This window comes from Cherax quadricarinatus, chromosome 75, assembly GCF_038502225.1.
Source record: "Cherax quadricarinatus isolate ZL_2023a chromosome 75, ASM3850222v1, whole genome shotgun sequence".
NCBI classification, from domain to species: Eukaryota; Metazoa; Arthropoda; class Malacostraca; order Decapoda; family Parastacidae; genus Cherax; species Cherax quadricarinatus.
Genome location: NC_091366.1, coordinates 417764 through 442500, shown reverse-complemented (window position 1 = coordinate 442500; position 24737 = coordinate 417764). Strand labels below are relative to the sequence as shown.

Sequence of the window (24737 nt, the reverse complement as noted above, 5' to 3'; positions counted from 1 at the left end):
CAAAAGCCTTACTAAAATCTAAGTAAATAATATCAAATTCTTTATTGTGGTCAACAGCCTCAAAAGCTTTACTGAAGAAAGTTAATAAATTAGTTAGACAAGACCGGCCTCTTGTGAATCCATGCTGAGTATCATTAATCAAGCTATGCTTATCGAGATGGCTTCTTATAATCTCAGCTATAATTGACTCTAGTAATTTGCCTACAATTGAGGTCAGGCTTATTGGGCGGTAATTTGACGGTAACGACTTGTCCCCTGTTTTAAAAATAGGAGTTACATTAGCCATCTTCCACATATCAGACACTACACCAACATATCAGACACACGTGTTGCCTGGTGTGTGTGAGACATGTCCGTGTTGCCTGGTGTGTGTGTGACATGTCCGTGTTGCCTGGTGTGTGTGAGACACATGTCCGTGTTGCCTGGTGTGTGTGAGAGACACATGTCCGTGTTGCCTGGTGTGTGTGAGACATGTCCGTGTTGCCTGGTGTGTGTGTGAGACACATGTCCGTGTTGCCTGGTGTGTGTGTGAGACACAGGTCCGTGTTGCCTGGTGTGTGTGAGACATGTCCGTGTTGCCTGGTGTGTGTGTGAGACACATGTCCGTGTTGCCTGGTGTGTGTGAGACATGTCCGTGTTGCCTGGTGTGTGTGTGAGACATGTCCGTGTTGCCTGGTGTGTGTGAGACACATGTCCGTGTTGCCTGGTGTGTGTGTGAGACACATGTCCGTGTTGCCTGGTGTGTGTGAGACATGTCCGTGTTGCCTGGTGTGTGTGTGAGACACATGTCCGTGTTGCCTGGTGTGAGACATGTCCGTGTTGCCTGGTGTGTGTGAGACACATGTCCGTGTTGCCTGGTGTGTGTGTGAGACACATGTCCGTGTTGCCTGGTGTGTGTGAGACATGTCCGTGTTGCCTGGTGTGTGTGTGAGACACATGTCCGTGTTGCCTGGTGTGTGTGAGACATGTCCGTGTTGCCTGGTGTGTGTGAGACATGTCCGTGTTGCCTGGTGTGTGTGAGACATGTCCGTGTTGCCTGGTGTGTGTGAGACATGTCCGTGTTGCCTGGTGTGTGTGAGACACATGTCCGTGTTGCCTGGTGTGTGTGAGACATGTCCGTGTTGCCTGGTGTGTGTGAGACATGTCCGTGTTGCCTGGTGTGTGTGAGACACATGTCCGTGTTGCCTGGTGTGTGTGAGACACATGTCCGTGTTGCCTGGTGTGTGTGAGACATGTCCGTGTTGCCTGGTGTGTGTGAGAGACATGTCCGTGTTGCCTGGTGTGTGTGAGACACATGTCCGTGTTGCCTGATGTATGTGAGACACATGTCCGTGTTGCCTGATGTGTGAGAGACACATGTCCGTGTTGCCTGATGTGTGTGAGACACATGTCCGTGTTGCCTGATGTATGTGAGACACATGTCCGTGTTGCCTGGTGTGTGAGAGACACATGTCCGTGTTGCCTGATGTGTGTGAGACACATGTCCGTGTTGCCTGATGTATGTGAGACACATGTCCGTGTTGCCTGGTGTGTGTGAGACACATGTCCGTGTTGCCTGATGTGTGTGAGACACATGTCCGTGTTGCCTGATGTATGTGAGACATGTCCGTGTTGCCTGATGTATGTGAGACACATGTCCGTGTTGCCTGGTGTGTGTGAGACACATGTCCGTGTTGCCTGATGTATGTGAGACACATGTCCGTGTTGCCTGATGTGTGTGAGACACATGTCCGTGTTGCCTGGTGTGTGTGAGACACATGTCCGTGTTGCCTGGTGTGTGTGAGACACATGTCCGTGTTGCCTGGTGTGTGTGAGACACATGTCCGTGTTGCCTGATGTGTGTGAGACACATGTCCGTGTTGCCTGGTGTGTGTGAGACACATGTCCGTGTTGCCTGGTGTGTGTGAGACACATGTCCGTGTTGCCTGATGTGTGTGAGACACATGTCCGTGTTGCCTGGTGTGTGTGAGACACATGTCCGTGTTGCCTGGTGTGTGTGAGACACATGTCCGTGTTGCCTGGTGTGTGTGAGACATGTCCGTGTTGCCTGGTGTGTGTGAGACACATGTCCGTGTTGCCTGGTGTGTGTGAGACACATGTCCGTGTTGCCTGGTGTGTGTGAGACACATGTCCGTGTTGCCTGGTGTGTGTGAGACATGTCCGTGTTGCCTGAAGTATGTGAGACACATATCCGTGTTGCCTGGTGTATGTGAGACACATGTCCGTGTTGCCTGGTGTGTGTGACATATGTCCGTGTTGCCTGGTGTGTGTGAGACACATGCCCGTGTTGCCTGGTGTATGTGAGACATGTCCGTGTTGCCTGGTGTATGTGAGACACATGTCCGTGTTGCCTGGTGTGTGTGTGAGACACATGTCCGTGTTGCCTGGTAGGACACACATGTCCGTGTTCTACAGTGTATGAGGGACACATGTCCGCGTCTCCTAGTGAATGTGGGACACTTGTCCGTGTTCCCTGGTGTACGTGGTCTTCCCACCCGGTCCTTGGGTCTTACTGTTGGGTCCAGTCTTTCCTCTGAATTTGCCAGACTGTGAAATAGCACCTACCAGAGTGTCAAACATTTAACAGGCTGCCATTTCACATTCACACCACAGAAGGGTCGTATCTACACATTGTTCCAGTAACCCAACACTGCTTGCTCTCTCTCTCTCTCTCTCTCTCTCTCTCTCTCTCTCTCTATCTATCTTTAAAATTAAAGATTGCTTTGACTGTGTGGGTCAGTCAGCACACTTGGCATAAAAACAAACGCATACTAAACACTTAAGAAAAACCAAAGTTAAAATTAACAAACATTTCTAATTTGAATAAAACGCAACACACAAATACTATCACATTGAGTAAAAGTATTTAACATCAGTTAAAACCACTTGAAAACAATGTTAGGGGACTCTCCTGAAAGTTCCCAGAGGTCCCTACAGGCACCTCGGTAATTATAAAATTCCCAGAGGTCCCTACAGGCACCTCGGTAATTATAAAGTTCCCAGAGGTCCCTACAGGCACCTCGGTAATTATAAAGTTCCCAGAGGTCCCTACAGGCACCTCGGTAATTATAAAGTTCCCAGAGGTCCCTACAGGCACCTCGGTAATTATAAAGTTCCCAGAGGTCCCTACAGGCACCTCGGTAATTATAAAGTTCCCAGAGGTCCCTACAGACACCTCGGTAATTATAAAGTTCCCAGAGGTCCCTACAGGCACCTCGGTAATTATAAAGTTCCCAGAGGTCCCTACAGGCACCTCGGTAATTATAAAGTTCCCAGAGGTCCCTACAGGCACCTCGGTAATTATAAAGTTCCCAGAGGTCCCTACAGGCACCTCGGTAATTATAAAGTTCCCAGAGGTCCCTACAGACACCTCAGTAATTATAAAGTTCCCAGAGGTCCCTACAGGCACCTCGGTAATTATAAAGTTCCCAGAGGTCCCTACAGGCACCTCGGTAATTATAAAGTTCCCAGAGGTCCCTACAGGCACCTCGGTAATTATAAAGTTCCCAGAGGTCCCTACAGGCACCTCGGTAATTATAAAGTTCCCAGAGGTCCCTACAGGCACCTCGGTAATTATAAAGTTCCCAGAGGTCCCTACAGACACCTCGGTAATTATAAAGTTCCCAGAGGTCCCTACAGGCACCTCGGTAATTATAAAGTTCCCAGAGGTCCCTACAGGCACCTCGGTAATTATAAAGTTCTCAGAGGTCCCTACAGGCACCTCGATAATTATAAAGTTCCCAGAGGTCCCTACAGGCACCTCGGTAATTATAAAGTTCCCAGAGGTCCCTACAGGCACCTCGGTAATTATAAAGTTCCCAGAGGTCCCTACAGGCACCTCGGTAATTATAAAGTTCCCAGAGGACCCTACAGACACCTCGGTAATTATAAAGTTCCCAGAGGTCCCTACAGGCACCTCGGTAATTATAAAGTTCCCAGAGGTCCCTACAGGCACCTCGGTAATTATAAAGTTCCCAGAGGTCCCTACAGGCACCTCGGTAATTATAAAGTTCCCAGAGGTCCCTACAGGCACCTCGGTAATTATAAAGTTCCCAGAGGTCCCTACAGGCACCTCGGTAATTATAAAGTTCCCAGAGGTCCCTACAGGCACCTCGGTAATTATAAAGTTCCCAGAGGTCCCTACAGGCACCTCGGTAATTATAAAGTTCCCAGAGGTCCCTACAGGCACCTCGGTAATTATAAAGTTCCCAGAGGTCCCTACAGGCACCTCGGTAATTATAAAGTTCCCAGAGGTCCCTACAGACACCTCGGTAATTATAAAGTTCCCAGAGGTCCCTACAGGCACCTCGGTAATTATAAAGTTCCCAGAGGTCCCTACAGGCACCTCGGTAATTATAAAGTTCCCAGAGGTCCCTACAGGCACCTCGGTAATTATAAAGTTCCCAGAGGTCCCTACAGGCACCTCGGTAATTATAAAGTTCCCAGAGGTCCCTACAGGCACCTCGGTAATTATAAAGTTCCCAGAGGTCCCTACAGGCACCTCGGTAATTATAAAGTTCCCAGAGGTCCCTACAGACACCTCGGTAATTATAAAGTTCCCAGAGGTCCCTACAGGCACCTCGGTAATTATAAAGTTCCCAGAGGTCCCTACAGGCACCTCGGTAATTATAAAGTTCCCAGAGGTCCCTACAGGCACCTCGGTAATTATAAAGTTCCCAGAGGTCCCTACAGGCACCTCGGTAATTATAAAGTTCCCAGAGGTCCCTACAGGCACCTCGGTAATTATAAAGTTCCCAGAGGTCCCTACAGACACCTCGGTAATTATAAAGTTCCCAGAGGTCCCTACAGGCACCTCGGTAATTATAAAGTTCCCAGAGGTCCCTACAGGCACCTCGGTAATTATAAAGTTCCCAGAGGTCCCTACAGGCACCTCGGTAATTATAAAGTTCCCAGAGGTCCCTACAGGCACCTCGGTAATTATAAAGTTCCCAGAGGTCCCTACAGGCACCTCGGTAATTATAAAGTTCCCAGAGGTCCCTACAGGCACCTCGGTAATTATAAAGTTCCCAGAGGTCCCTACAGGCACCTCGGTAATTATAAAGTTCCCAGAGGTCCCTACAGGCACCTCGGTAATTATAAAGTTCCCAGAGGTCCCTACAGGCACCTCGGTAATTATAAAGTTCCCAGAGGTCCCTACAGGCACCTCGGTAATTATAAAGTTCCCAGAGGTCCCTACAGGCACCTCGGTAATTATAAAGTTCCCAGAGGTCCCTACAGGCACCTCGGTAATTATAAAGTTCCCAGAGGTCCCTACAGGCACCTCGGTAATTATAAAGTTCCCAGAGGTCCCTACAGGCACCTCGGTAATTATAAAGTTCCCAGAGGTCCCTACAGGCACCTCGGTAATTATAAAGTTCCCAGAGGTCCCTACAGGCACTTCGGTAATTATAAAGTTCCCAGAGGTCCCTACAGGCACCTCGGTAATTATAAAGTTCCCAGAGGTCCCTACAGGCACCTCGGTAATTATAAAGTTCCCAGAGGTCCCTACAGGCACCTCGGTAATTATCCCAGAGTTACAGGCACCTCGGTAATTATAAAGAGGTCCCTACAGGCACCTCGGTAATTATAAAGTTCCCAGAGGTCCCTACAGGTACCTCGGTAATTATCAAGTTCTCAGAGGTCCCTACAGGCACCTCGGTAATTATAATAACCCTGACTAAAGCAGAAAAGCTCAAGTCATGGTCAGAGTGTTGAGATGTGGCCGAGAGTCAGCTGTCTATCGCTGTTTGCACAGAGAGGAACAGGAACACCTGTAGACAGGCAGTTATGGACTTGTGTGTGTGTGCTCGATCCTACTGAACACTGTATTAACACTGCTTGTGTATAGTGCCCACTAGTCCAGCCCCTTAACAAGAGGTCTACTATAGCACAAGGTGGTTACAGCAGCTTAATGAATAATAATAATGTATCTTTATTTACTACCAGTACATGTACAAGGTATACAGATCATAGCTGACACCAATGACATACTACTATATAGAAAGTCCCTTGTTATGCTGAGTATTTCCCGCAAATTAGGTCAGTTTTGTCCCAGGACGCGACCCACACCAATCCACTAACACTCAGGTACCCATTTTAAACTGATGGGTGAACATGGACAGCAGGTGTGTTATGGAAACACGTCCCTAATGTTTTCCAGTCGTACCGGAGGAGATTCGAACCCCGAACCTCCTTGTGTGAGGTGAGTGCGCTAGCGATCCAGCTACGGGACTATTGCCATAGTAATAGTTTTAATGTTGCCATGGTGATGCTTGGTTGTTGTCATGGTAATATGTAACGTACAGCATCATGGTGACCCTCCAGGCACTGTCTCACTGAGGCATCTCTCACCTCCAGACGTACACCACCACGGTGACCCTCCAGGCACTGTCTCACTGAAGCATCTCTCACCTCCAGACGTACACCACCACGGTGAGCATTACTGTCTCACTGAAGCATCTCTCACCTCCAGACGTACACCACCACGGTGACCCTCCAGGCACTGTCTCACTGAAGCATCTCTCACCTCCAGACGTACACCACCACGGTGACCCTCCATCACTGTCTCACTGAAACATCTCTCACCTCCAGACGTACACCACCACGGTGAGCATCACTGTCTCACTGAGGCATCTCTCACCTCCAGACGTACACCACCACGGTGACCCTCCATCACTGTCTCACTGAGGCATCTCTCACCTCCAGACGTACACCACCAGGTGACCCTCCATCACTGTCTCACTGAGGCATCTCTCACCTCCAGACGTACACCACCACGGTGACCCTCCATCACTGTCTCACTGAGGCATCTCTCACCTCCAGACGTACACCACCACGGTGACCCTCCATCACTGTCTCACTGAGGAATCTCTCACCTCCAGACGTACTCCCTCCATCACTGTCTCACTGAGGAATCTCTCACCTCCAGACGTACACCACCACGGTGACCCTCCATCACTGTCTCACTGAGGAATCTCTCACCTCTACACCACCACGGTGACATCACTGTCTCACCGAGGAATCACTCACCTCCAGACGTACACCACCACGGTGACCCTCCATCACTGTCTCACTGAGGAATCTCTCACCTCCAGACGTACACCACCACGGTGACCCTCCATCACCGTCTCACTGAGGAATCTCTCACCTCCAGACGTACACCACCACGGTGACCCTCCATCACCGTCTCACTGAGGCATCTCTCACCTCCAGCCTCCAAGGATGCTCTGCTGCCTTACTGATGATCAAGTGCTCCACATTCAAGGAACTGGAGCCATCCCCCTCTTCCCCACACCAGACCTGGTTGTCTCCCATTCCCCTGGTGCTGTATGACCCTTACGGGTCACACAGGGTCATCATGAGAGCAAGTGAAGTCAAATTAACAAGAAAACATTACCAACATTAATAAAAACACAAGACAAACACTATAACATTAGTTACAACAACTAACATGAGTTAGGGAACCAAGGGTAAATATATATATTTATTTACAAGACCTTTTAAAAAAGGTCCCCGAGCTCCCCACAGGCACCTCGGCAACTATAAAAATTGTGACAAAAATTAAAAAAACCCAAGTCATACGTAAACTTTTAAAATATGTTCCATAGTTTGCTGTGCACCATGACCAGGACACCAACATGACCAGGACACCAACATGACCAGGACACCAACATGATCAGGACGTCAACATGACCAGGACACCAACATGACCAGGACACCAACATGACCAGGACACCAACATGACCAGGACACCAACATGACCAGGACACCAACATGACCAGGACGCCAACATGACCAGGACACCAACATGACCAGGACACCAACATGACCAGGACACCAACATGACCAGGGCGCCAACATGACCAGGACGCCAACATGACCAGGACACCAACATGACCAGGACGCCAACATGACCAGGACACCAACATGACCAGGACACCAACATGACCAGGACACCAACATGACCAGGGCGCCAACATGACCAGGACACCAACATGGCCACGACACCAACATGACCAGGACACCAACATGACCAGGACACCAACATGACCAGGACACCAACATGACCAGGACACCAACATGACCAGGACACCAACATGACCAGGACACCAACATGACCAGGACACCAACATGACCACGACACCAACATGACCACAACACCAACATGACCAGGGCGCCAACATGACCAGGACACCAACATGACCAGGACACCAACATGGCCACGACACCAATATGACCAGGACACCAACATGACCAGGACACCAACATGACCAGGACACCAACATGACCAGGACACCAACATGACCAGGACGCCAACATGACCAGGACACCAACATGACCAGGACACCAACATGACCAGGGCGCCAACATGACCAGGACACCAACATGACCAGGACACCAACATGACCAGGGCGCCAACATGACCAGGACACCAACATGACCAGGGCGCCAACATGACCAGGACACCAACATGACCAGGGCGCCAACATGACCAGGACGCCAACATGACCACGACACCAACATGACCAGGGCGCCAACATGACCAGGACGCCAACATGACCACGACACCAATATGACCAGGACACCAACATGACCAGGACGCCAACATGACCACGACACCAACATGACCAGGGCGCCAACATGACCAGGACGCCAACATGACCACGACACCAACATGACCAGGGCGCCAACATGACCACGACACCAACATGACCAGGGCGCCAACATGACCAGGACACCAACATGACCACAACACCAACATGACCACAACACCAACATGACCAGGGCGCCAACATGACCAGGACACCAACATGACCACGACACCAACATGACCACAACACCAACATGACCAGGACACCAACATGACCAGGACACCAACATGACCACGACACCAACATGACCAGGACACCAACTTGACCAGGACACCATCATGACCAGGACACCAACATGACCACGACACCAACATGACCACGACACCAACATGACCACGACACCAACATGACCACGACACCAACATGACGAGGACACCAACATGACCAGGACACCAACATGACCAGGGCACCAACATGACCACAACACCAACATGACCAGGATACCAACATGACCACGACACCAACATGACCACAACACCAACATGACCACGACACCAACATGAGAACGACACCAATATGACCAGGACACCAACATGACCAGGACACCAACATAACCATTACGCCAACATGACTGAACACCTTCAAGCCTCGCTAGGGGACTCTCAGTCATAGGGTTCCAGGACATCCTCAAGCCCCGCTAGGGGACTCTCAATCATAGGGTTCCAGGACATCTTCAAGCCTCGCTAGGGGACTCTCAGTCATAGGGTTCCAGGACATCCTCAAGCCTTGCTAGGGGACTCTCAGTCATAGGGTTCCAAGACATCCTCAAGCCTCGCTAGGGGACTCTCAGTCATAGGGTTCCAGGACGTCCTCAAGCCTCGCTAGGGGACTCTCAGTCATAGGGTTCCAGGGCATCCTCAAGCCTCGCTAGGGGACTCTCAGCCATAGAGTTCCAGGACATCCTCAAGCCTCGCTAGGGGACTCTCAGTCATAGGGTTCCAGGACATCATCAAGCCTCGCTAGGGGACTCTCAGTTATAGAGTTCCAGGACATCCTCAAGCCTCGCTAGGGGACTCTCAATCATAGGGTTCCAGGACATCCTCAAGCCTTGCTAGGGGACTCTCAGTCATAGGGTTCCAGGACATCTTCAAGCCTCGCTAGGGGACTCTCAGTCATAGGGTTCCAGGGCATCCTCAAGCCTCACTAGGGGACTCTCAATCATAGAGTTCCAGGACGTCCTCAAGCCTCGCTAGGGGACTCTCAGTCATAGGGTTCCAGGACATCCTCAAGCCTCGCTAGGGGACTCTCAGTCATAGGGTTCCAGGACATCCTCAAGCCTCGCTAGGGGACTCTCAGTCATAGGGTTCCAGGACGTCCTCAAGCCTCGCTAGGGGACTCTCAGTCATAGGGTTCCAGGGCATCCTCAAGCCTCGCTAGGGGACTCTCAGTCATAGGGTTCCAGGACATCCTCAAGCCTCGCTATGGGACTCTCAGTCATAGGGTTCCAGGACATCCTCAAGCCTCGCTAGGGGACTCTCAGTCATAGGGTTCCAGGACATCCTCAAGCCTCGCTAGGGGACTCTCAGTCATAGGGTTCCAGGACATATTCAAGCCTCGCTAGGGGACTCTCAGTCATAGGGTTCCAGGACATCCTCAAGCCTCGCTAGGGGACTCTCAGTCATAGGGTTCCAGGACATCCTCAAGCCTCGCTAGGGGACTCTCAGTCATAGGGTTCCAGGACATCCTCAAGCCTCGCTAGGGGACTCTCAGTCATAGGGTTCCAGGACATCCTCAAGCCTCGCTAGGGGACTCTCAGTCATAGGGTTCCAGGACATCTTCAAGCCTCGCTAGGGGACTCTCAGTCATAGGGTTCCAGGAAATCCTCAAGCCTCGCTAGGGGACTCTCAGTCATAGGGTTCCAGGACATCTTCAAGCCTCGCTAGGGGACTCTCAGTCATAGGGTTCCAGGGCATCCTCAAGCCTCGCTAGGGGACTTTCTCATAGGGTTCAAAACAGGGAAGCGTATTCCATTATCAACATATCTTCCCCTGCATGTTAATAGTTTCTGACACCCTTGTCCCATCGCTGTGGCGGGGCCAGGAGCCGTGATTCAACCCCTGCAACCACAAATTGGCGAGTCTCGTACGAGCTATATAGCACTTGGGGAACTGGGAGGCAACCAAGTTCGATCCAAGGAAGGTGAGGGGTAAGTCCTGTTTCTTGGATCAAGAGCCTTACACTGAGACCTGTTCTCAGTCTGGGTCTCTAAAAAGATTGATGTTAACATTGGTGTTCTTGAGATAGAAAACACCAGATATGCTGTCAGAGTGCAAATCATTTACCAGGTTTCTGAAGTAACCGTACACCACTTGGGGAATGAGACGTAATATGAAGGAAGCGTAATATGAAGGTAATTTATAGTTATTTGAATGAAGACTCTAGTATCATTTTAACTATGTCAGTGTTAACTGTCTTATTGTTAACTAAGTCAGTGTTAACCTTGCCAGTGTTAACAATATCAGTGTTAACTCTGCCAGTGTTATCCGTGCCAAGGAGTAACTAACACTGGTGGTGATGACTCCTCCCTCAAGGTCCAAGATTGTGGTAAAATGGTCTCTCTTTCCATCATTATATATGATACTTCTCCCTTGTGTACCTCCTTCCTTCCCCAACCTGTCTGCCTGACTATTTGCCTGGCTGTCTGCCTGTCTGGCTGACTCTGTTTGCCTGAGTGTCTGCCTGTCTGGCTGATTGTTTGCCTGAGTGTCTGCCTGTCTGGCTGACTCTGTTTGCCTGAGTGTCTGCCTGTCTGGCTGACTCTGTTTGCCTGAGTGTCTGCCTGTCTGGCTGATTGTTTGCCTGAGTGTCTGCCTGCCTGTCTGCCTCCACTCATTTTTCATCTGCTTCCCATCATTTCTTCCTCTTCTATCACCTGCTTCTGTTGTCTCACTGTTGTTTGTCTGTTTGTGTAACTCTCCCAAGAAAGCTCCTCTCTCTCTCTCTCTCTCTCTCTCTTTGCATCGATCTATTCCTGTCTTACTCTTCCTTGTTCATCTTCTCTCATACACACTCACATTTTCACACTCCCTCCACACTCTTCCTTCTTCACACACTCCTCCACACTCTCCCTCGCTACCTTCTCCACACACTCTCCCTTGCAACCTTCTCCACACACTCTCCCTCGCTACCTTCTCCACACACTCTCCCTCGCTACCTTCTCCACACACTCTCCCTCGCTACCTTCTCCACATACTCTCCCTCGCTACCTTCTCCACATACTCTCCCTCGCTACCTTCTCCACATACTCTCCCTCGCTACCTTCTCCACATACTCTCCCTCGCTACCTTCTCCACATACTCTCCCTCGCTACCTTCTCCACATACTCTCCCTCGCTACCTTCTCCACATACTCTCCCTCGCTACCTTCTCCACACACTCTCCCTCGCTACCTTCTCCACACACTCTCTCCTTCACACTCTCCCTCAGTTTTTCTACCAACAAGAAACTCATTTTTTGTGTTCATTTGGAGTCTGTAACAGTATTGATTGTGGGAGAGGGAAGGCTAGAGGGAGGGAGGGAGGAATGAAGTGGATAACCAATGTAGAATGCGGAAGGAAAAGAAGAATGTTTGATAATAGAAGCATGCAAAGTGCGTAGTAAGACTGGGACCATGGAGGGAGGGGAGGGAATGAGGGAGAGGGAAGGGAGGGGAGAGAATGAGGGAGAGGGAAGGGAGAGGAGGGAATGAGGAAGAGGGAAGGGAGGGGAGAGAATGAGAGAGAGGGACGGGAGGGGAGAGAATGAGGGAGAGGGGAGAGGGAAGGGAGAGGAGGGAATGAGGAAGAGGGAAGGGAGGGGAGAGAATGAGAGAGAGGGAAGGGAGGGGAGAGAATGAGGGAGAGGGAAGGGAGAGGGAAGGGAGAGGAGGGAATGAGGAAGAGGGAAGGGAGGGGAGAGAATGAGAGAGAGGGAAGGGAGGGGAGAGAATGAGGGAGAGGGAAGGGAGAGGAGGGAATGAGGAAGAGGGAAGGGAGGGGAGAGAATGAGAGAGAGGGAAGGGAGGGGAGAGAATGAGGGAGAGGGAAGGGAGAGGGAAGGGAGAGGAGGGACTGAGGAAGAGGGAAGGGAGGGGAGAGAATGAGAGAGGGAAGGGAGGGGAGAGAATGAGGGAAAGGGAAGGGAGAGGGAAGGGAGAGGAGGGAATGAGGAAGAGGGAAGGGAGGGGAGAGAATGAGAGAGAGGGAAGGGAGGGGAGAGAATGAGGGAGAGGGAAGGGAGAGGAGGGAATGAGGAAGAGGGAAGGGAGGGGGGGGGCTAAGGTACATGCTTCAGGCCACACCTCGAAGAAGCTGCGTGAGGTGGGTTGTCTCCACCAACAAGTGAAACAGTTCTCGAACAATGTTAACCTGGTTACAAACCTCTGAACGTTTTTCTAATTTCTTCAGGTACTTGTCCAGCTGTGGGGCTCCATGTTGGGGCTGTTTACTCGATGAATTTCCTAATATAAGGCCCTGAAATATTCTGAATTCTGTCTTGAGGCTTGCTAATTTTGCATATGCTCAGGGCTGACGTGTGTGTATATTTCTGGTGATATGCTTAGCGATATACTCGTGTATGAGTGTGTGTATGCGAGAGTGTACGTGTGTATAACGTTAATCTGTACACTACTTCATTACCTTTGTAACCTGTAAGTTCATTACCTTTGTACCTAGTTCAGCTATCAAAACTTTGGGGCCCAGTCCCTGGACCCATTACGTACCTCTGTAATCTGTAAATACCTTTGAAACTTGTCATAATTGTCACCAGATCTACCTGGAGTTAATTACCTTTGTAACTTGTGAGTTCATTACCTTTGTAACTTGCTCATCTCTCAAAACTTTGGGGCCCAGTCCCTGGACACATTATGTACCTCTGTAATCTTTTGACTACCGCCCACAGGATGGGTATGGTGTGCATAATAAAGATATTAAAGCAACTACACTACTCCCTCCACAGCCAGAAGTCACATGCCGGACAAAAAACCTAGCCAAGACCGTATGAAACCTCAGTGTAAAGAGAAGGAACACAAAGAACAGAAGGAAGACAAACAGAAGGAAAAGGATAAAAAGTAAATAGAAGAGGAGGAGGTGGATAAACAGGTATATTATAGTCTTAAGAATTAAAATTTCCATACTGTTATAGTGTTTCCCTATTCGTATAGCATTAATGTGTCTCGGTATTTTAATGTTCTAGCTTACTACTCCCCATGAGTATAACATTAATATGTTGTGTGTCAGTATTTCAGGGTTCCAGCCTACTACTTGCTAACAGCCAACCTCGCCAAGTTCCCAGTGACTCTCCTCCGCTGCTTCTCTCAGTAACTAAGTTAACACTTCTCAAGTAACACTCCAAGCAAGTCCAGCACGGCACTTACCACATTCAACTCCTCCAAGCTATGTACTGTTTCAAGTGGCTTTTCTCCACATCATGTTTCTTGTAACTCATTAACGACAGCAAACGTTCCGTGGTCATTAATGTTCCCAAATGACTCTTCCTCTCACATTCTCACTTAGATTTATGTGTCACGCAATGTTAAAAGTAATTCATCACTTACAGATTCAAGTGAAATTACCTCTTCAGAGGTGATGCTGCCTCACTTATCCTTCCTAACGGCGATAATGTATCATATTTCCTCTCACGTGGAGATATGTGATATATTTCCTCTCCTGTGGTGATGCTGGGATACACTCATCTCCTGTGGTGACGCTGGGATACACGGCTATCCTGTGAGGTTGGGATACATTCCTCTCCTGTGGTGATGCTGGGATACACTTCTCTCCTGTGGTGATGCTGGGATACACGCCTCTCCTGTGTTGATGCTGGGATACATACCTCTCCTGTGGTGATGCTGGGATACATACCTCTCCTGTGGTGATGCTGGGATACATACCTCTCCTGTGGTGATGCTGGTATACATACCTCTCCTGTGGTGATGCTGGTATACATACTTCTCCTGTGGTGATGCTGGTATACATACCTCTCCTGTGGTGATGCTGGTATACATACCTCTCCTGTGGTGATGCTGGGACACACCAGATCTTCCTTCAAATGCTCCAGTGTTGCAGCTACAATGTAACCATCTACACAGTGCTCCTGCAAGTAACAAGATTTTCTTTACCAATTTATACACTAAATTAGTATAATTGCTTTCTTTTTGTATAGACTATAAGAAGTAGTGTTTTTAATTAAATAATTTTTAATAAAGTCTGTAATATTTTATTTAAATTAGACAACATAACTAGGAGTTAGAGTGTGTGTCTTTAAAGACTTGTGCTTTGATAAGTTATTTACTTATAGTTAGTGTATCAGTGTCGCTAAATCTGTTGTGCACAAGTGAGGATTATTGCACAATTATGTTTTCCCTGGCACACCTACTCTTATTGCTCAACACTTGGTACACTATACACAGCCAACATGTGGATAGCAATTTTCTCAGGGCCAACAGTGCGCCCTCGCTGCCAGACACGAGTCGCCCATCAATGAGGCAGAAATAAACATGTCATGTACACAAAAATGTACATAATATTTAAAGGATAAGGTGATCTATTTGTTTTTCACACTTGTTCATCCTGACACCGGTTCACTAAAATAAAAAAAATGGGTTATATTCATAACCATACTTTTAAAGGGGTGGAGGGGTAAGCCAGTTGAAGGTCTCGGTCAGATGACCAAAAGCTCCAGCTGTGGGTCATATAACTAAGACCCGCATCAGGAAACACTTGTCCTGTTACTTACTACCTTATATATCTGGCCTCAGCCATCTGTAATATGGTTTGAAATTTTCTGTATTGAATATGCTATGAACAGAAGTTCGAGTCTCCTTCAGAAGACTCTGATTGATGTTGGAAAATTGTTCATTGATGTGTCCCGTTGTTAATGCGTTATTAACGACTTGCGTTAGTTTCATTACTTGCATAAGTTTATTTAGGTACAGGTACTCATAAGTACAATTATCATACGTAGTGTAAATTAGCCAGGATAACCCAAAAACGTCAGTGACTTACTTCCATTGGGTCTTTAGAAAAATATGTTGCCCAAATATGGGTGGGTATTATATAGAAAATAAAGTTCCCGGGAAAATAATGGAAGAAGAAATTGTTAATGATAGCAGGTGGATGACGCCAACCAAACTCAGGAAGATATAGATGCAACTGAATCACTTCGATCTTTTTTTGGGGTTATGCTGATGAGTAATTTACATTATGTATAATTGTGTTTAAGTGTAGCTGTGTCTACATAAACTTAAGAGGTTTTCCCCAGGCCACAGACATCATCCCAGCAGTCAGTGTATGATGTACAGCCCCGGACAAGTTACCCAGTATATTGTATATTACGAGGATACGTAATCAGTTTTACATTACCATTATCAACTTGCTGCAGTCATGACCTTTTCATCATATTACAAGCCGAATAAAACTATTTTAAGTATTTTCTTCACACTCCACAAACCATAATTCATTCCGTGACATCGGCAGCAAATTTAGACTGTAGGGGAAATATCCCGTGTTTATGCCAAGAAAAATTTATCAATTTAAGTGTTAAACTCCGAGAAAGATGTTTGGGTTTTAACCAGACAAGCACCTGTGAGGAATGTGTCACCTATCCCAGAGAAGTGGTCCCTAAACCTAGGTGCAAACTACTTAAATACTATGTTAAGACCCAGCACTGAATAAAGACAGTTACTCACCACACACACACACAAGCATACCCACACACACACACACACACACACTCACGCACACCAGACACATATATAGACACACACTACCATACATATATAAGAAGGAGAATTACCCAGAGTTAAAAAAAAAAAACTTACCCATATTGACGTCGGGTAGAAAAGGAGGTCAGCACACCAGAAATGGTACACAAGTACACTTAACATTGCAAGTACACGAGTTTACACTCATCTATTTAAAACCTTAACTACCATCTGTCTTGTACAAGCTCTCTCTCCCTTACCCATAAGTTTTTACAGTAGTACAGAATTTATTACATTACAGGAGTCCTCCTAATTTCTTAGTCTAGTTATTATATCAGTCACGGTTGATACAATACTCTTAGGAAGATGCTGGACTGTGTTAATGATGAAGTTACTTTTATAAAGGCTTATATAACTACAGGAGTTACATTATATTCACTTGGAAGCGTTAAATCCACAGGGGTAACCGAGCTCCTTTGGAAGAGGAGGCAAGCATGTCTGACACAAGAGTCCTTCAGCATCCACGTCTTCTCTCCCCTTCCTTTGAAGGAAGAAGAGTATTGAATAAACTGTTTTGACTTGATTGTATAAACGTTTGTGTGTATAATTGTGCGTAAGCTGGTCACATTAACATTAATTCGTAACCAGCCCAAATTTATTTTGGCTCGACTACAATAAATCTTGCATAACTTTGAGCTCATTCTTACAGTGTGCGGCAGTGAGTGAGAGCTCTTGATGTCTATGTGAGCTCTGCCCAACATCTCATGAGCTCTCACACACATTGTTGCACACTGTTGCCTTACCAAATAGTCGAAATGTTAGTGTCACTTGTTTATTTTTAATATTAACATAGATGTTATAGCTGTTGAGGATGTGTGATAAGATTATACCACCTTTAATGTGTTAATTACAAACGCCTAATTAATATTAACAGAATTACATTCACGGATAGAGCTAACCCCGTAAGGGTCATTCAGGGCTGCAATCACCTAAATTAACTCTAAATTATTTTGATGTCCGTCAAAAAAAAAAACAGGGAGTGTTCGAAAATTAATTAATTTTTCACATCCTCATCCTGAGCCCAAAGTGAGTTTTAAGTGGTAACTGTTAGCATATAGCCAGTCAGTACTCAGATATTTTGCAAAAATATGAACTCTTCGGTAATTACTTAGTCTAGTTAGACGAGACTGAGTCACGGGATGAGTGAGGTTGATTGTGAGGCTGTGGTGAGGTACCTGGTTCTATCCTCACGAGATGTTGCTACCTGGTTCCATCCTCACGAGATGTTGCTACCTGGTCCCTTCCTCATGAGATGTTGCTACCTGGTTCCATCCTCACGAGATGTTGCTACCTGGTTCTATCCACATGAGATGTTGCTACCTGGTTCCATCCTCACGAGATGTTGCTACCTGGTTCTATCCACATGAGATGTTGCTACCTGGTTCCATCCTCACGAGATGTTGCTACCTGGTTCTATCCACATGAGATGTTGCTACCTGGTTCCATCCTCACGAGATGTTGCTACCTGGTTCTATCCACATGAGATGTTGCTACCTGGTTCCTTCCTCACGAGATGTTGATACCTGGTTCTATCCTCACGAGATGATGCTACCTGGTTCCTTCCTCACGAGATGTTGCTACCTGGTTCCATCCTCCTGGAGTTTACCTGGAGAGAGTTCCGGGGGTCAGCGCCCCCGCGGCCCGGTCTGAGACCAGGCCTCCTGGTGGATCAGAGCCTGATCAACCAGGCTGTTGCTGCTGGCTGCACGCAAACCAACATACGAGCCACAGCCCGGCTGATCCGGAACTGACGAACTCACGAGATGTTGCTACCTGGTTCCATCCTCACGAGATGTTGCTACCTGGTTCCATCCTCATGAGATGTTGCTACCTGGTTCCATCCTCACGAGATGTTGCTACCTGGTTCTATCCTCACGAGATGTTGCTACCTGGTTCCATCCTCACGAGATGTTGCTACCTGGTTCCATCCTCATGAGATGTTGCTACCTGGTTCCATCCTCACGAGATGTTGCTACCTGGTTCTATCCTCACGAGATGTTGCTACCTGGTTCTATCCTCACGAGATGTTGCTACCTGGTTCCATCCTCACGAGATGTTGCTACATGGTTCCATCCTCACGAGATGTTGCTACCTGGTTCCTTCCTCACGAGATGTTGCTACCTAGTTCCATCCTCACGAGATGTTGCTACCTGGTTTTATCCTCACGAGATGTTGCTACCTGGTTCCTTTCTCATGAGATGTTGCTACCTGGTTTTATCCTCACGAGATGTTGCTACCTGGTTCCTTCCTCATGAGATGTTGCTACCTGGTTCCTTCCTCATGAGATGTTGCTACCTGGTTCCATCCTCACGAGATGTTGCTACCTGGTTCCTTCCTCATGAGATGTTGCTACCTGGTTTTATCCTCACGAGATGTTGCTACCTGGTTCCATCCTCACGAGATGTTGCTACCTGGTTCCATCCTCACGAGATGTTGCTACCTGGTTCCATCCTCACGAGATGTTGCTACCTGGTCCCATCCTCTTGAAATGTTGCTACCTGGTTCCTTCCTCACGAAATGTTGCTACCTGGTTCCATCCTCACGAAATGTTGCTACCTGGTTCCATCCTCACGAAATGTTGCTACCTGGTTCCATCCTCACGAGATGTTACTACCTGGTTCCTTCCTCACGAGATATTACTACCTGGTTCCATCCTCACGAGATGTTACTACATAGTTCCATCCTCACGAGATGTTACTACCTGGTTCCATCCTCACGAGATGTTACTACCTGGTTCCTTCCTCACGAGATGTTACTACATAGTTCCATCCTCACGAGATGTTACTACATAGTTCCATCCTCACGAGATGTTACTACATAGTTCCATCCTCACGAGATGTTACTACATAGTTCCATCCTCACGAGATGTTACTACCTGGTTCCATCCTCACGAGATGTTACTACCTGGTTCCTTCCTCACGAGATGTTACTACCTGGTTCCATCCTCACGAGATGTTACTACATAGTTCCATCCTCACGAGATGTTACTACCTGGTTCCATCCTCACGAGATGTTACTACCTGGTTCCATCCTCACGAGATGTTACTACCTGGTTCCATCCTCACTAGATGTTACTACCTGGTTCCATCCTCACGAGATGTTACTACATAGTTCCATCCTCACTAGATGTTACTACCTGGTTCCATCCTCACGAGGTAGAGCTCCTGGTCCGCTCCTCCCCACCGTCCAGTAGCTATGCATCACAACACCAGCCTCACTCATTCACTCAATACAAACAACGACATCAGTACCATCTTAGTGATAAAAAAACAAATACTAAGATCCTTTTGCTTTCAATTTTTTAGAAAGAATCCAGAGAAAGATGTTTACTTTCTATGTTTTTTTTTACAGACTCTCAAGACTACTATTTTTTGACATATTGCTGATAGATAAAGAACATACGACTAGGATTTCTGGTTCGCTTGGTAGAATAACACTGAAATACAATACTGGTTAATGTTTGCCTAGGCATTAATTAAGAAATATAGATTTATTTGGGAATGTCAGTGCACAAGATTATTGTTATTTTTTTACGTTAGTGCATAATAAACATCTGGGCATTTGAATATTAATTTTAATATATATATAAGGGCAATTTTTGAGTATTTCGTGACCACTTGCCTTCTCATTAGTAGCACTGAGTAAAGGTTTTGTCCTTATAATATTCATAGAGAAGCTCTAAACGTGTAGGGGTCAAAGCGCTTGATGAGTGGGAGGTAATGGGGCTTGATCCGAGGAAAGGGGGGCAGCTCCAATACCTAGGATCAAGACGGAAAGGTTGTAAAAGAATCAGAGAAAACTGGATGGTTTTAGAGGTCATCCAGTGTACAAGTAATAAGTGTTAAAAGCACTTAACATCCTAGCACTTGGCTTGTGTTAAGAGCACTTAACATCCTAGCACTTGGCTTGTTAAGAGCATTTAACATCCTAGCACTTAGCTTGTGTTAAGAGCACTGAACATCCTAGCACTTGGCTTGTGTTAAGAGCACTGAACATCCTAGCACTTGGCTTGTGTTAAGAGCACTGAACATCCTAGCACTTGGCTTGTGTTAAGAGCACTTAACATCCTAGCACTTAGCTTGTGTTAAGAGCACTGAACATCCTAGCACTTGGCTTGTGTTAAGAGCACTTAACATCCTAGCACTTGGCTTGTGTTAAGAGCACTTAACATCCTAGCACTTGGCTTGTGTTAAGAGCACTTAACATCCTAGCACTTGGCTTGTGTTAAGAGCACTTTTAACATCCTAGCACTTGGCTTGTGTTAAGAGCACTTAACATCCTAGCACTTGGCTTGTTAAGAGCACTTAACATCCTAGCACTTGGCTTGTGTTAAGAGCACTTAACATCCTAGCACTTGGCTTGTGTTAGAACACTTAACATCCTAGCACTTGGCTTGTGTTAAGAGCACTTAACATCCTAGCACTTGGCTTGTGTTAAGAGCACTTAACATCCCAGCACTTGGCTTGTGTTAAGAACACTTAACATCCTAGCACTTGGCTTGTGTTAAGAGCACTGAACATCCTAGCACTTGGCTTGTGTTAAGAGCACTTAACATCCTAGCACTTGGTTTGTGTTAAGAGCACTTAACATCCTAGCACTTGGCTTGTGTTAAGAGCACTTAACATCCTAGCACTTGGCTTGTTAAGAGCACTTAACATCCTAGCACTTGGCTTGTGTTAAGAGCACTGAACATCCTAGCACTTGGCTTGTGTTAAGAGCACTGAACATCCTAGCACTTGGCTTGTGTTAAGAGCACTGAACATCCTAGCACTTGGCTTGTGTTAAGAGCACTGAACATCCTAGCACTTGGCTTGTGTTAAGAGCACTGAACATCCTAGCACTTGGCTTGTGTTAAGAGCACTGAACATCCTAGCACTTGGCTTGTGTTAAGAGCACTGAACATCCTAGCACTTGGCTTGTGTTAAGAGCACTGAACATCCTAGCACTTGGCTTGTGTTAAGAGCACTGAACATCCTAGCACTTGGCTTGTGTTAAGAGCACTGAACATCCTAGCACTTGGCTTGTGTTAAGAGCACTGAACATCCTAGCACTTGGCTTGTGTTAAGAGCACTGAACATCCTAGCACTTGGCTTGTGTTAAGAGCACTGAACATCCTAGCACTTGGCTTGTGTTAAGAGCACTTAACATCCTAGCACTTGGCTTGTGTTAAGAGCACTGAACATCCTAGCACTTGGCTTGTGTTAAGAGCACTTAACATCCTAGCACTTGGCTTGTGTTAAGAGCACTTAACATCCTAGCACTTGGCTTGTGTTAAGAGCACTTAACATCCTAGCACTTGGCTTGTGTTAAGAGCACTGAACATTTTAGCACTTGGCTTGTGTTAAGAGCACTTAACATCCTAGCACTTCCCTTGAGTATATATTAACAGAATTAGATCTTCCATGTCAGTGCCTCGCCGTTACACTTAACATATTTATCACTGAGAATTTCCATAAATTCGTTCAATATTTTCACCGGACAGATGACCTTGTGCCAAAATTACTAAGTTTGTGTTAATAATATACACTGCCTCGTTATTATCCGTTAACTAAAGTGTATATCACAACACAGGTGAGACATTATCCAGTGTTTTTTTGACCTGGATTAATAAATTTAGATTTTATTGCTCGCAGCATGTTTTCAGGCGGGATAAAGGGGATATATATATATATATATATATATATATATATATATATATATATATATATATATATATATATATATATATATATATTGTGTTCAGTATTATTATTATTATTATTATTATTATTATTATTATAGAGGATCATATTTTGTCCCCTATCATAAAAAAATAATTATTTTTGAGTGTTGGGGAGACTGCCAAATATTACTAACTTGTGTTGCATAGTGAGTGCTGAAATAAAACCGTACTTTATTTGTGTTTTATTTTCCAGTAAAAGGTAGAAACACCCGCCCAGTGACTGTAATTGTTAACCTGGAGAGTTAGAAATCCAGGATATAACCCAATAAAACCACATGACCAAGATGGTATCTAGTTGGATAACAGTGGTTATCCGAGGCCAGGCGAGCCTAGTGAGGTCTTAGATTCATTAAGAAAGTAATCCCGTTCTGCCCGTTCACAGGTTGTGGGTACAGATGAACAATAAACTTACCGCTGAAGTGGTACAAAATAAATCCACACACCATCAAGGACAGTCAAGAAATACCACACCACTGCTCACACCAGTGTTGTTTTAACTCTTCAGTGTGTCACTCTGAAGTAATGTCCTGACACTTCAAATTAAACCATATCTCAGTTACTGCAGTAACATTAGTGTTCCCGGTTTATATAACTAAATGTAACACCTTATACCTGCCCCTTCAAGGGGGTGCACTTGTCCAATCAAGGGTCTTGCCTTGAAGCACCTCTCCATTCAAGGGTGGTGCATTGATGCAAGTTCTTGATACACCAGCCCTTTCAAGGGTAAGGTGGTGCCTTGATGCTGGTACTTGATACACCTGTCCTTTCAAGGGTGAGGTGGTGCCTTAATGCTGGTGCTTGATACACCTCCCCTTTCAAGGGTAAGGTGGTGCCTTGATGCTGGTGCTTGATACACCTGTCCTTTCAAAGGCGATGCCTTGATGCTGGTGCTCCCTATTAAAGCTAGAGGCTTGGCAGACGATGCAAAAACACTTTCAATAAAACGCAGGGGTGCCACGAGTATACTAGGCGATAACACAATAAACGTAAGAGGACCTAGACTCTTCAGTATAGTTCCCTTCATACATAAGAGAATTACCAACAGACCACTAGCTGTCTTTAAGCTGTAACTTCATGAGTTCCTCAGCCAGTTCCTGATTAACCGGGATGTGGTGCATACGTAGAACTGCGTGCAGTTAGCAGTAACAGCCTGGTTAATCAGGCCTCACACCAGGTCTGGGCTGGGACTGGGCCATGGTGGGAACACTGACCCCCGAAACAATCTTCTGGTAAACTTAAGGTAAGAGCTCTTAATTCAAGAAACTAGAACAACTTCTACTCTTGGATCAAAGTAACTTATCTCCCATTCCCCAAGTGCTGTATGACCCTTATGGGTTTAGCGCTTCCATGTGACCATATTAGTTTAATTATTAAGGAACCATCTAACTCAGCGGTGGGTCTAGATTACCGAGCAGTTACCACCCTAAGTTATTTTATACTAATAAAATCTCCACGACTACGGTGTTCTTCGCACCTACTGCTAGGTTGAGGGACTGATTACCTCATCTTCTGTACATAGTTCTCCTGTCTTCAAGTTATGTCCTGGAATTTGTATTGATAAAGCCACTGGATGGCGAAACGTCTACAATAAAGATACCAAGATGTTGCACATGTGTCTCAATTTCATCATTATACTAATAGAAATAACAGGAAGGGAGGGGGGGGGTAGCACTATATGTCCAAGGAAACATGAGTTGTTGCATACAAATTAAAGCGCACGAAAAAATTATTTTAAGTGTAATATACAGACTCAAACTTGGAAAGCGAGAGCCTTCTTGGGGACGAAATTGTTAGGCTTGATAGCTTAGTTAAAGACCGGGATTTCAATTTTAGCCAAAGATTTCTGGTAGTTCAGGACTGTTTTTTTTTTTTTTAAGCAGATTGTTGCAAAACCAGAGGTAATAATTTACTGGACATGGTTTTGTCCAACAATGAGACCATCGTAAATTATTTATAAAGCAATAACACAAAAGTTTGGCCCAAGTGATCACAAACCTATTACCTGGGAACAGCTAACGACTTGCTAAGTTCCAATTTGGCTCAAGTTAAAATATTCCATTAAACCCACATTTTCGTATCTAGATGCCTCAGCAGCTTCCTCGTCAAGAAGTTGACCATGGTCACTCTCTACGTCTATAGATCACACCTAATATTAGTATTTCATGCCCTTACAGAAAATGTAGTCAGCTTCCGTGTCTGCCCCTACCATTTTTATATCGTTCCTAATGACATAGTTTAATTTTTCTCTTGTAAATAAGTAAATAAACATAGCAACTCCGCCCTTTACCTCTCAACACAGAAATCCATCCTGATAGAATATGAGAGGGATATATTTGATCCCACTTTGTAACTATCAGGCTTTTGATCCCACTTTGTAGCTATCAGGCTTTTGATCCCACTTTGTAGCTATCAGGCTTTTGATCCCACTTTGTAGCTATCAGGCTTTTGATCCCACTTTGTAACTAATAGGCTTTTGATCCCACTTTGTAACTATCAGGCTTTTGGTCCCACTTTGTAACTATCAGGCTTTTGATCCCACTTTGTAGCTATCAGGCTTTTGATCCCACTTTGTAACTAATAGGCTTTTGATCCCACTTTGTAACTATCAGGCTTTTGGTCCCACT

At 46.2% G+C, this 24737-nt stretch overlaps 1 long non-coding RNA gene across 1 annotated transcript in view; it reads left to right on the top strand.

The window, feature by feature from the left end:
• LOC128691867 (uncharacterized) overlaps positions 1-17428 on the top strand; it is a 23902-nt gene extending 6474 nt beyond the window's left edge. The window contains exons 2-3 of the long non-coding RNA XR_008407501.2: positions 13586-13728; positions 13867-17428. This is a non-coding gene — a long non-coding RNA (uncharacterized lncRNA). The remainder of the gene's footprint in view (positions 1-13585; positions 13729-13866) is intronic.
• Positions 17429-24737: the final 7309 nt, after the last annotated feature.